This window comes from Mchenga conophoros, linkage group LG11 (genome assembly GCF_057382185.1).
Source record: "Mchenga conophoros isolate Kocher_MC1m ecotype Shallow Benthic linkage group LG11, M_conophoros_male_GT1.1, whole genome shotgun sequence".
In the NCBI taxonomy this organism is placed as follows: Eukaryota; Metazoa; Chordata; class Actinopteri; order Cichliformes; family Cichlidae; genus Mchenga; species Mchenga conophoros.
Window position 1 is genome coordinate 18,528,994 of NC_140536.1, and position 13,739 is coordinate 18,542,732.

The following is a 13,739-nucleotide window of genomic DNA, read 5'->3' on the forward strand; positions in this document are numbered from 1 at the left end:
TCAGTAAAGGGGCTCTGTAGCTTCATGATTAGTTTGCGGTTTTTCTTCCTTCACTTTGATTTGTGTTTGTGGACATATAATGTGTGTAACAGGGCGTGGTTGGTGGCACGGTTGCGAAGGGAGGCTGACACAGCGGAGCTCCATCAGTTCAGTTGTGTTGTTGTTGTGTGTGTGCAGCTGGGGCTGAGGGTTGGAAGAGACAAAAACTGAGTAAAAAGTGTAGTAAAGTGCGATCTGTGTGGTCGGGTCCGTCATTCATTGTCACTATGTGCAATGTACACTTTCCATTAATCTCACAGTGGAAAATTCCTGGAAATCAAAGTCAAATGTTTATCAGTAGAAGAATCAGACTCCTGTTAAACATTATATTTGTACTAAATGTGTGTGTAAATATGGTGTCTGTAGATTTGTGACGGTGTTTCTGTTGTAGTTTATTCCTGTATGAATATTAAAAACTTGACTGAAAGTATTAAAAATGTATTTGCATTGCTTTACAGAAAAAGGGAAAAATGGTAGGACTGTGGGGGAAAGCGTGATCACCTCAGTTAAACAACTGGTGTAATTCTATTAGGTTCATCTTTAAGGAACTCTGCATGTCTCCAAATAGCTTTGAATGTCTTTGAAATGAGAAGAATACAAATAGAAAAAGACAAAAAGTGGACACATGCAGACAAAGTAAAGAGATGAATATTCAGTAAGCTATAAAGATCCAAAGCTCTCTCAGTTTTTCTCAAATGTGTGTGAGGACTGCTTGTTTGTGTTCTTGGATGCACTTAGTGTTAGGTATTTTAGTACCATGGTAGCATTTACTGGATATTGTTTTATAGTGACATTATGCAGGAAAACTCTGTCATTCAATAAGGCCCCTTTTGTTTTAGTTATTTTTCTCTTTGACCCAAGAATTGATGTGTGAGAATCACAGGCTGGTACAAGGTTGAAATACCACAGAGATCACTCCCTCAGCTACATTAGTTTCTTAATCTTTTAGACGCCTGTTGAAGGCCAAATGGTTTGTTTCAGATTTCACTAATGTAAGAACTCTTCGTTTTGTGCCTTGAAAATATGTCGCTGAGATAATCACAATTGTAGCTGAACTAATAAACCACACAAAGGATGCTTCTTCACCCAAGGGCAGGAAGACGCTGCCTTATCTTGGTCTGTACTGGTTTAAACTGATAATCTGCTGTCTCATGAATTTTACCCTCTATATAAACTGTTGTACTTGTGAATAAAGTTGAGTCACTTTGGGAAGACAATCTAAAGCAGTCTCTGTTTTCTTGTTCTCCCAAGCTGCTCCCGAGCTGCTCGTACTAACACGCTGAATGGCATGCTTGAATATTACTTGAGAATATATTTGACTGTGTTACAGACTAAGGGACATTCTCTGCTGATAGGTGAAGGTACATTCTCTGCTGATAGACGTCCACGCCTCGGAGGAAGCCGATCCACGGAGTAGGCCCTGGAAACAGTTTCCTTCAATTTTGGTGTCAGAAGTGGGATCCTGACGAAGGTAGGCACTTGTCTTTTTATTTTATAAGACTGTGTTATGCCTTTCTCAGTGATCCACATAGAAACGGGATACGCTGACGAGGCCTTCTTCAGTGGCCCACATAGTAACAAGTGGGATACACTGAGGAGCCTTATTTAGTGGCCCACATAGAAACACAGGAAGTTGCCTGTTGTTTTGTAAAATAAAAGCAGAAAGGACACAGGAAGTTGCCTGCTGTCATAAACTAAGAAGTTGCTCACCAGCAGAAAGGACACAGGAAGTTGCCTGGGGTCATAAAACGAGAAGTTGCTCGTTAAAAAGTGAGAAGTTGCTCACTAAAAACATAAAATTGCTAGCAAAAAATCAAGTAACCTCAGGTGTGCCACAGCAAAAATAGATACTAACTTAAATCCTTCAAAGCGTCTAAACCCCTCTGGAAATCACTGACCATGGGTCAGAATAATTCAAAGACCTTAGACGGGTCCGATAAAAACTCAAAATTAACTGTAAAACCGAAAAAAATAAAATATAAAATCACAAATAGCGGCTCAGTACGACTCCCACTTCCGGTTACGTTTAACCCACGCTCGCGAATCAATGAAGACTTCCATGATTACGTATCCAGAACATGCGGAAGTGCTTACGTGACTGATTTCGTCTCGAACTTAAGAACTATAACTTTAATGCATCCTAATGTATTTCCGGAGCCCTATCCCGAACGATTATCGCCAGAAAACAGGTCAGTAGAAATGTTAAATACTATTTGTGATAAGAAAAGTAGGCTGATTAAAAAGTCCTGTAAAAAATATATGATAGAATGTCGTGATGTGACCAATCGCATGCTACCACTATGGAAAAAAGGACCCGAGCCAGACGTAAATGCTTTAAATCAAGCCAGTGTAGGCTCTAGTAAATCCACTGCAGAAAAAACTAGCCTTATATGCCCATCCGTTCAACCTACGGCTCCGCCGCCTTATGATGAAAAAACAGAATTAATAGCTGCTGCGGCGGCTGCACGTCATCAGCGCGTATATCCTGATTTAACAACAGAATCCCAAAAGAGTGAGGAAGACACTGAAATGACACCTAAATCAGAAGAAGATGACTGGTTTAACCTAGATCAAAGACAGGAACGAGAATACACTGAACGAGAAAGAGAGTTACAGGAACATAAAAAGCAAACAAAACAGTTAATGGCAGAGTGTGAGGAAATCATGAAAGATCCTTTAACTGAACGTACGGAAGCCGAACTGCAGGAAGCCGTTTCTGTCATAGATAATCATGTTCAGCGCCACACTAGAGTAGCAAATGGTTTAACTGTGCCAAAAGCAATAACTAACACCAGAAATTTAATAAGGAACTACTTAAAGCAGAAAAAAGAGGAAAAAACTCAAGAGGGCCCCCACAAAAACACCCGTTATAAAGAAAAGCAGGGATCACAATTTAATGACGTCAGCACCTCCCTCCCGTTCATGATAATAGGGGACATGTGTTGCATTCAACCCCCTAAAATTTCAGAGTTAGCAGCAACCATTAAAGAACTTCCCGATCCTCTACAAAATCCTACAGCCTTTGTTTCTGCATTACAGAGAAGTACCAGATACCACCACTTGGGTGGGCCTGACTATAGATATATATTATGTCAACGAATCCCAGGTGTGACTGAATCCCAGCTTATTGAAGAAGTAGAGGAACTAGACCCTAAAAACGACCAAGCAGCCAACACCACCTCGTTTTTGTGGATAAATGATGACAAAATCACAGCCTTTTTTCAAAATCTAAAGAGATTCCTGCTCACAATGTCTAGAGATAAAATTGATTTAAATGCAGTAACCATGTGTAAGCAAAAGCCAGATGAATCCATTCTAGTGTTTATGAAACGTTTCACACACTGCTGGACTAATGAGGCATGCATGCCTGAAGGAGGAAATGATCAGATTTTCATAACAACATTCTTAAACAATATTCATCCAGAATGTTCACAACTATTGAAGCTGACTGCCACTGATAATCTCTATGACATGAAAATAAAGAACTTTATCACACTTGTCAAAACAAAAGCTGGTGCAGATCTTTTCCCCAACAGCACGAAGGCTAAAAGTGTTAAGATGATGTTGAACTTTGATGTTGAAGGCTCAGAGGAAAGTGAAAAAATGATGTATGCAGGGGCCCCGCCCCCTCAACAAGCGCAGCAGGGAGATTTCAGAAGGAAAGATAGGAGTGGAGACGTATGTTTTTATTGCGGAAAAATAGGACACTGGAGGAGGGAATGCAAATCAGCAGCACATAGGTCTCAACCACAAAACACAGGACCAGCTCCTGCCACTAGGCGTAAGCAGAGCTCTTACAGACAAGGTAACTGGCAACGCAGACAGGAATCACATCAAAATAATGGCCCCTTTGCACTTAGGCAGCAACCTTATAATCCACATTTTAATCCCCACCCATATGATAACGAAAGACTGGACCGACAATAGGGAGGCCCAGGTGAAGATGAGGGACAGTGTGAAGCACTACACACGATGCTGCATTTGCAATTGTCCCGTAACACAGAAAGCTTGCCCATGTTAGATATAGAGATAGGTGAAAAGATTTATTCCTTTTTAGTTGACAGTGGAGCCACTAAAAGTTCACTGTCTGGAAAATTCTATAATGGGCCTGTTTCCTCTGTGTGCATCAACACCATGGGAATAAACGGAACTCTAGTGCAATGCCCCAAAACTCATTCTCTAAAAACACGCTGGGGCCCAAAACCAGATGAAATTACATATCATCCATTCATAATTATTCCAAACTCGCCTGTGAATCTATTAGGCAGAGATTTAATGGCAAAAATGAACTTGTGTATTTCATTTAACACAAAGGGTGAAATGTTTGCAGATACTGATAACAGCTATGTTTTCTCTGCCCTATGCACCGACACCATGGAGAAGGAACATCCTCTGTGTCAGCTGGACGCCTCAGCGGAGAATGAACTCAATATCCATCTGACTGGTATCCCACGTCACACTCTGTGTCAAAAACATGTGCAAACACCGTTACCAGGTAGCCCCATGCCTGGAAGCCACATATTTGTTTCTCTCACACTGTTCAACAACATGATAACTGCTCACACCAGTGAAGGCCAAACAGTGGTTTTGTCACATAACTCAGACATAGGCTATGACATCACTGCACCATGTCAACACATAGATCTAACCTACCCCATACACTGTACTATCTCTGCTGTCACATTGCCAGCTGAATATCAAAACATGACATTATGGTCAAGAGGTGAGAATGATGTAGGATTTATTGACTGTACACCTTATCATGCTCAGCTGAAAAACAACGAGCCGGTATATGTCAAGCAATATCCCATTTCCGCTGAAAAAGCCGCAGCCTTAGACATCATCATAGGAGATTTATTAACAGCTGGAGTAATAAAGCCCACAGTTTCTCCATATAACACTCCTGTCAATCCTGTGCCAAAGCCTAACAAACCTGGCGTATGGCGTTTCACACAAGACTTAAGGCAAGTTAATGCAGTCATTAAGCCTCTGCCACCTATTGTCCCAGATGTTCCCAGCATACTGACATCTATTCCAGCAACAGCTACACATTTTACTGTGGTGGATTTGTGCTCCGCCTTTTTCTCAGTACCTGTGCATATAGACACACAGCCGATATTTGCTTTTACACATAGAGATAAGCAGTACACATGGACTCGCTTACCCCAAGGCATGGTAGACAGCCCTGCGGCTTTCTCAATGGTAGTACGTGCTACCCTGGATGGCTTCACTCCTCCAGAGGGCTGTACTCTGATCCAGTATGTAGATGATCTCCTCCTCTGTGCTGAAAGTGAAAAACTATGTCAAACTGCTACACACATGCTACTCCAGCACCTCCAACAGACTGGCCACAAAGCATCAGCAAAGAAAATGCAGTACTGTCAGACTTCTGTTCAATATTTGGGATTTACACTGTCTCACGGACAACGTTCTATGACTACAGACAGGGTCAAAGCTGTGACCTCTGTCCCTAAGCCCACTACACAGAAAGAAATGCTGTCTTTCCTAGGCATGGTGAACTATTGCAGACAGTGGATACCAGACTGTTCTTTTCATGACCACATTCTGCGTGAATGCTGCAAAAAAAGACAAGCCTCCTCGAATACTGTGGTCCACAGAAATGACTGCCTCTTTCAATGCATTACAGGGAGCGCTGACCTCCGCCCCTTGTTTGGGTCTGCCTGACTACCACTTACCGTTCCACCTGTACGTCACAGAGAACGGCACAACCTGTGCAGGTGTATTGGCCCAAGAGCATGGCTGTGGCTACCGTCCAGTAGCCTTCTACTCAAAGGTGCTGCCAGCAGTAGTTCAGGGGATGCCGGCCTGCCTGAGAGCAGTAGCAGCTTGCTCTATCATGATAAGGGACTGCGAGAAGCTCACACTCTCACATGACACTATTCTACACACCAATCACCAGGTCACGACCATTCTAGCAAATATAACTACACAACACATGACCGCACAACGTCGCTCAGGTTATGAAGCTACACTAACTTCAACAGCAAATCTCACTATAAAAGCAAGCAGCACACCCAATTCGCCAGCACACTTACTCATTCGTATGCTGTGTTCCTCTGACCGACAGGATGGTTCAGACGACCCTGACGATCATGATTGTATGACACGTATACAGGAATCCACAGCACCACGCCCAGACTTAGAGCAAACACCTATACCAGACTCAGTCATTGTTTATGTGGACGGGTCCTGTTCAAAACCAAATGACAACTTATTTCTTTGTGGCTATTCGGTGGTGACATTGCCTGACATCATACTAGAAGCTCACTCATTACCATTTCACTCAGCACAAAAAGCAGAACTCATGGCTTTAATACGCGCCTGTGAGTTACATGTGGATAAGCGGGTAACAATTTACACTGATAGCCGTTATGCATTTGGTGTGGTGCATGACTTTGGCACATTGTGGAGACAAAGAGGATTTAGATCTGCTGATGGAAAACCGATCGCTAATTCTGACCTTGTTCAAAGACTTTTGCAGGCTATACAGCTGCCATCGGCAATTGCAGTTGTTAAAACGAAGGGGCACAGCACGGCTGACACAGACGAAGCAGTGGGAAATGCTCTTGCAGACGTAACCGCGAAAGCAGCTGCTGCCTCACAGCAACCACCCAGAAGGGAAGTATTATCTTTGCCTTTACAGCTGCCACTTGTCACGCTCCCAGACTATTTAGAAACAAATGTTGACCTAAAATTCATACAAGAGCAAGCCTCTGCCTTAGATTACACTTACTGGGAAAGTAATGATTGTACCTTAGATAACAGAGACGGCTTATACAAAAACCTTGAGGGTTTGATTGCCCTCCCATCTTCACTACTGCCAATCCTTGTCCGCCATTTTCACGGTGTGAGTCATGTCGGACAAAGAGGGGTAATAGGAGCAATAAAATCAAGATTTGTAATCGAGAAAACATCACACGCAGTAAAACGCATATTAGCAACCTGTCTAACATGTGCACGAACTAATGTAGGAAAACCAAAAGCAAAACATCAGCATTTACCACAACCAGATTTCCCATTTCATACATTACAAATTGATTTTACACACATGCCAGCACAAGGAAGCATCAAGTACTTACTGGTAATAGTGGACCAATTTAGTAAATGGGTAGAAGCTTATCCAACATCAAAAGAAACTGCAGAAGTAGTCTGTCAAAAGTTGTGCAATGAAATAATACCCAGATTCGGAATACCTCACCAAATTAACAGTGATAGAGGACCTTCATTCACATCAGAAGTAATTCAAAAGTGTGCTAAAACTCTAGCAATAGACTGGAAATATCATGTGCCATACCATCCTCAGAGTTCAGGAGTTGTAGAAAGAATGAATAGGACCATAAAAAACCGCCTGACTAAAGCAATGATAGAAACAGGAATGACCTGGATCAAACTACTTCCTCAAATCCTCTGCGAGATTAGAATGACTCCATCCGCAGCAACCAAATTATCTCCATTTGAAATAATCATGGGAAGACCGTTTCCAACACCATGGTCAGCCTCCAGAGGGGCACCGCTATTGGAAGGGGACATAGACACTGCATTGTCTGACTATGTTCATAACCTGGTAGAAACACTGAATAATAACTATCAGAAAGTTTGTCTCTCTCAGCCTCTCCCTTCCATAGATCCAACCCATCCGTGGAAACCAGGAGATGCGGTGTTGGTACAGTCGCTAAAACCAAGGGCACTCGGGGAGGCCGCGTGTTCCAGCCCCCAGACTGTACTTGCAGTGACGAGAACCAGCATCCTAACAGACGGACAACCTCAGTGGATTCATGCCAGCAGGGTTAAGACCAGCCCCACCAAACCACCTAAGGCGTCGGATCAAGTAGATGACGTCTCAGGCGAGCCAGCGCCCGGATTCAATACACCTATAGATGACGACTCAGGCGAGCCAGCGCCCGGATCCAATCCACCTATACACACACAATCACTGATTAACACACAACGTCGGAAAGAGCCAAGACTCAGAAAGCCCTTTGATCCCCCACCTGAACAACAACAAGGTACTCGAACATCCAGCAGGAACAGAAAGCCTAGAGTACCACACAATGTCTAACCTGATAAAGATACACTCATTCCATCCTGATAATGGAGAAAATGAAATGCCCATTGTCATCTCTCGAACCTGGGACCAGGCCAGGAGACGACTAAAGAACTGTCTTTTTTATATATTTAGGTTATTAATCATATCTACTGCATTAATCTTAGGATTTTTATTTACTATTTCGTATTGTAAAGTGCAACCCTGTTCACGTTTCTGCAAGCCACATTTTGCTGACAATACCTCATGCTCCACTTGGCAAGACACCCACCTAGTACACTCGTCACGTTCTCTAAAATCAGTAGAAAGCAACACAGACACCACCAATAAACCATCTTATGCACCCCCTAGAACAGGAACTAACGCCTGGTATGACAATGCCAGAACAGCCGCTCGTGACTTAGGAAACAGTAACTGTTATGTCTGTTCAAAGGGTAATCCAGAACAGGTCATAGTGGGATATCCAATTTCAGGTTTTCCCTTAACAAAGATGCTATTCAAAGATGATAAAAAGGGGCCCTTAACGGTAACCCTGATTGAAGCGCTGCGAGTAGAACTAAGTCCTTTAGATTGTTTATTCATATACACAGCACAAGTCTCTAGTAAGGATGTTAGCATGATTAATGATTCTACCCACCCCTGCAACCAAATGAAGCGCCCCGAAGACCGCACTGAACCTCTTTCGCCCCCAACACAGGTGCGCCATCACCCAAATATTTTGATGACATGCATACACCGACCAAAACTTGAAAACATAGATTATGACACACAAAACTATACGTTCTTTTCTGACTCTCCAGGAGCACGCTGTAACGAAACATGGCTAGCAGCGAGTGTTGACAGGACACAATATAAACATATGTTTTCTTATATATATGCATATATAAGTACGCATTCAGATAACTCAACAATCCTGCATTCGCCCAACACACTAAACGACTCGTACTGGGGAGGCATATTAAAAGGCTTTACAGCCTCGCGCCTGACCAGACCAATCCCACATGCTTATTGGATGTGCAATAATACTCTTAGATTAGCCTTACCTGTTAATTGGACCGGTACCTGCGGTCTAGTAACTTTAGCTCAAGAACTACTGATACAACAAACCTCGGATCTGCCTGTATCCAGCAGACGGACGGAACGCTCCGCTTATTCACATAACGTTTACATAGATGCTATAGGAGTTCCACGCGGGATACCAAATGAATTAAAGGCACAAGGAGAAATATCAGCAGGGTTTGTCTCAATACTACCGTGGATACAGGTAAACAAAAATGTAGGCTGGATCAATTATGTTTATTACAATCAGCAAAGACTTACTAATTTGACCAATACGGCCCTTAAAGCCCTAGGAGAACAGATGTCTGCTACCTCCTTAATGACCATGCAAAATAGAATGGCCTTAGATATGCTGTTAGCTGAGAAAGGAGGTGTTTGTGCTATGTTTGAAGATTTTTGTTGTACTTTTATTCCCAATAATACCGCCCCTAACGGTTCATTTACACAGGCTATGAATAAACTTGAAGCATTGCAGATAGAACTAAGAGCCAATACAGGTCACGGTCAGTGGCTAGACAAGTGGATGCAGGACACGTTTGGAAAATGGAAGGAACTCATTGTAGCCTTTGTAACAGTTGTAGCATGTATTATTTTGTTTTTGATGATTATTGCCTGTTGTGTGATACCCTGTGTACGCTCAATGATAACCCGTATAGCTACTAGTACAGCTACTTCAATGTATTTGCAATTAGCACAAATTGATCCTGAGGATGTGCCAGATGTTACCAATGATGTTCCTGATGTGTATATTGAACATTAGGTTGTGAACTATTACATTTTATGATTTGCTTTTTATATTATGTTATTACATTTGTGATTTTTCCTTTCTATTTGAGTTATTATTTTTAAAAATAATAAAAGAGGGGAACTGTTAGGTATTTTAGTACCATGGTAGCATTTACTGGATATTGTTTTATAGTGACATTATGCAGGAAAACTCTGTCATTCAATAAGGCCCCTTTTGTTTTAGTTATTTTTCTCTTTGACCCAAGAATTGATGTGTGAGAATCACAGGCTGGTACAAGGTTGAAATACCACAGAGATCACTCCCTCAGCTACATTAGTTTCTTAATCTTTTAGACGCCTGTTGAAGGCCAAATGGTTTGTTTCAGATTTCACTAATGTAAGAACTCTTCGTTTTGTGCCTTGAAAATATGTCGCTGAGATAATCACAATTGTAGCTGAACTAATAAACCACACAAAGGATGCTTCTTCACCCAAGGGCAGGAAGACGCTGCCTTATCTTGGTCTGTACTGGTTTAAACTGATAATCTGCTGTCTCATGAATTTTACCCTCTATATAAACTGTTGTACTTGTGAATAAAGTTGAGTCACTTTGGGAAGACAATCTAAAGCAGTCTCTGTTTTCTTGTTCTCCCAAGCTGCTCCCGAGCTGCTCGTACTAACACGCTGAATGGCATGCTTGAATATTACTTGAGAATATATTTGACTGTGTTACAGACTAAGGGACATTCTCTGCTGATAGGTGAAGGTACATTCTCTGCTGATAGACGTCCACGCCTCGGAGGAAGCCGATCCACGGAGTAGGCCCTGGAAACAGTTTCCTTCACTTAGTAAATCCAACAGCTCAGCTATTTGTTGTTTGTTGTTTGTAAAAGTTGCAGGAAGAACAAACTTCTTAAACAGTAAATGAAACAAAGCACAAATTCAAAGTTTTTTTTTTTCATTTTATTTTTGTTTTTTAACTCAAAATGTCCTGTTGTAACTGGACTTTTTGAGTTAAGAAACAGAACAAATCCCAACAACACTTCCCTCATGGTGCTTTATATTGTAAAGTCAGACCCTACAATAATGCACAAAGACTCCAACCCCCTAGAGCAGGCACTTTGGCGACAGTGGGAAGGAAAAACTCACTTATAAAGAGAGAAACCTCCGGCAGACCCAGGCTCTGGGATGGGGTGGCCATCTGCCTCGGCCAGTTGGTGATGAGGGAAGGAAGTTGGGAAAAAAGAGTAGTTATTTTTAACCACTCTGGTTTCAAAATTACATTTAGAAAGCCCAATTGAAATGAATATTTGAAGCCAATTTAAGAGTTTTCTCACATAATCACATGCACGTGTTGGTTAGACTTTAGCGTGCACATGAGAAAGCCCTAAAGATGATGTTTTGGCTCCTCAATTTTGCATGTTTTTTGAAGCTGCTGACGATTGCTTCATCCATTACTGGGTTTCTTGACCACATTAAGAGTACTGGAGAATCCCACCTGTCATGGAGTTCATTGTATATTGTCAGGGCGAGTTCTCCAATGTTCTCCAAGGACATTTTGTACTTTTTTGACAAGATTTTGTTCCAGATCTTCTGGAAAAGCCTCTCTGCAATGAACTCGGATGCTACTGGATTCATTGTCATCGTCTCATTTCCTTCGCTGATGGCGTGCATTACCAGATCTTTGGTCACATTTTTTACAACTTCCTTGTACTCTTGCCTGTCTTTAGAGACACTGAGTACTCTTGCTGGTAATGCCAACAGGTGTTTGGTGAAGATTGAGACGGTAATATTGTCAAGCTGTTCCCTCAGATTAAAGATCAAAAGGTTTTCTTTGCAGTTGTGTGTTTTGCAAAGATCTTTGAGAATGGCCTTGCCCACTTTGAAAATGCTGTTGTGGGATAAATTCAAGTGTTTCTCCTCAACTTCAGGCCAGATTTTCTCAATCAGACGACGGCTGATGCAGTTAGGAGTGAGGCGCTCTGTGAAGATCTTGTATTTGGAGGAGACTTTTTCTTTGGCCAGTAAAACCACCAACTGAACAACCCAGTTGACGCGCACCTTTTTCTGCAGCTTCAGTGTCTTTTCCAAAACTGATACTTTAGCCTGGTTGGTCTCATCTTTGAATACAAACTGCACTTCTTCTAACACTTGTTTTTCCTGTCCAGTTTGTTTCTTTGCGTCCTCTACCATTGTCTTCTCCTCTGACAGGACTTTCTTATTTTCTTCCTCCTCGACCTCCAGGTCGCCCAGTGTACTCTTTGGCATAGTGCACACTAATTCTGGTTTTGCTTGTTGGTCACTCGTTTTTGACATTTAAGCTACGATGTTACAATGAGTCAGACATTCAAATGTGACTGAGGGTAGCAGAACAAAATCTCATCCAGTGAATCGCTCGTGACTATAAGAAACGCGCTGGTCCAGTGTGGGTTTCACCTGCAATTTATAGACCTGAGTTGACTGTGACGTCACGGCCTGGTTCTTTTGCCTTTCATCTTTGAATCAGGCCCCGCCCACAACAACGTTCCCTATTGGCTCTTTGAAAATAGGTAACGCCCATAAAGAACGGGCTGTCGGAGTTTCTGACGTCATGGCCCGATTCTCTCTCCTTTAATGTTTGAAACAGGCCCGAAAATACGGTGGCCCTGAGAGGCCAAACGGACTGCAACTTCAGAAAACACTTGCAAAAAGAAAAATGCTGCAAAAAGAAAAATGCTGCAGAAAGAAAAACGCTGCAAAAGCACACACAGCACAACGGAAATATTTCTGGGGAGACAATAACCAGACGGACCAGTTGCATGAACCAAAACATGTATGTATGGCTGTATCCCAATTCAGGCACTGTTTCCCAATTCAGGGTCTGCAGCCTTAAGAAAAATACCAGTAACAACACCTAAAACACTACCTTTCAGTCACACAGGCAATGTCACATATTAAGAAAAAAACAATACATTTCACATGTGTTAGTTAATATTCTTTAGAATACTTCACAACATTTCTCTTTGCTTGTTCTAACGCTGCCTCTCGTTCTCCGTCAGTTCTAAAAGCCGTCGGCTCGGCCTCAGCTATCACCTTCACTGTGACGGCCTACCATCGCTCGCTGCGCTCCTTCCTGCCTGCCAAAGAAAACCAGAACATAACCTCATCAGTCATCTACTTCATCTGGAACCTGGTACTCATCTCTTCTCGTCTCACTGCCCTTGCTCTTTTGGCCTTCGTGCTGACCTGCTTCATCTTCCCCCACTTCATCTGCACTTGGCTGGTTTTATTCTCCTTCGCATGGCGATCCAAGACGAACTTCATGGAAAGTCCTTGTGGAGAATGGCTTCATCGAGCCACATCTTCCTTTGGTATTTCGACTGGTTTAATGTTGCTGAGGGGAAGACGCGGTACAGGACTGTGTTCTAGCACAGGTTTATACTGACTGATCTTTGCATCCTCTGTGCTGTGTGGTGCTGGAAGATGAGCACACATCCTCCTGATTTTGTGATAGAGCCCATATCAGCTTTAATTATAGCTGCCTGTGTTGTTGCAGTTTACGTCCTATGTCTAATACTTAAATGTATTTATTATAGAGTCTTTCATCCAAATATGAGCTGAAAGGGGCCAACAGAGAGCAGCGACCTGAAGATGAGGTGGGATTTTGTATGTTTGTCCCTGCACCAAAGATTGCAGACCACCCTCCATCCTCCCCATCAGCACGCTGCAATAAAAGAATGAGAAAGCTGGCTGAGAACATCTACTGCTGACGTGCACTTGACATCCACAGGACGACTAGAAAGAGACCGAGTCATGCAGAATGTTTTCATCTAGATCGCGTGGCTGTGTTTTGTAGCACTCTGACCTTTGT

At 42.5% G+C, this 13,739-nt stretch overlaps 1 long non-coding RNA gene and 1 pseudogene across 1 annotated transcript; both read left to right on the top strand.

The window, feature by feature from the left end:
* Positions 1–783: 783 nt before the first annotated feature.
* Positions 784–10,517, top strand: LOC146563901 (uncharacterized). The gene is made up of 2 exons (XR_014894376.1): positions 784–5,833; positions 6,532–10,517. It is a non-coding gene; the product is annotated as an uncharacterized LOC146563901 (long non-coding RNA).
* Positions 10,518–12,223: 1,706 nt separating this feature from the next.
* LOC146563902 (XK-related protein 8-like) lies at positions 12,224–13,638 on the top strand (annotated as a pseudogene).
* Positions 13,639–13,739: the final 101 nt, after the last annotated feature.